At 42.5% G+C, this 386-nt stretch overlaps 1 protein-coding gene across 11 annotated transcripts in view; it reads right to left on the bottom strand.

Moving 5' to 3' along the window:
* Positions 1-386, bottom strand: part of ATP8B4 (ATPase, class I, type 8B, member 4) — a 341,749-nt gene that overhangs the window by 94,661 nt on the left and 246,702 nt on the right. The window lies entirely within an intron of this gene.

Genomic DNA, 386 nt, shown 5'->3' with positions numbered 1-386 from the left:
AAAAGTTGGCTTAAAGCTCAACATTCAGAAAACTAAGATCATGGCATCCGGTCCCAACACTTCATGGCAGATAGATGGGGACACAGTGGAAACAATGGCTGACTTTATTTTGGGGGGCTCCAAATCACTGCAGATGGTGAGTGCAACCATGAAATTAAAAGATGCATACTCCTTGGAAGGAAAGTTATGACCAACCTGGACAGCATATTAAAAAGCAGAGACATTCCTTTGTCAACAAAGGTCCATTTAGTAAAGGCTATGGTTTTTCCAGTGGTCATGTATAGATGTGAGAGTTGGGCTATAAAGAAAGCTGAGCGCAGAAGAATTGATGCTTTTGAACTGTGGTGTTGGAGAAGACTCTTGAGTCCCTTGGACTGCAAGGAGAT

This window comes from Bison bison, unplaced genomic scaffold, assembly GCF_000754665.1.
Source record: "Bison bison bison isolate TAMUID 2011002044 unplaced genomic scaffold, Bison_UMD1.0 scf7180017864118, whole genome shotgun sequence".
NCBI classification, from domain to species: Eukaryota; Metazoa; Chordata; class Mammalia; order Artiodactyla; family Bovidae; genus Bison; species Bison bison.
This window is presented reverse-complemented; position numbering and strand designations above follow the sequence as displayed.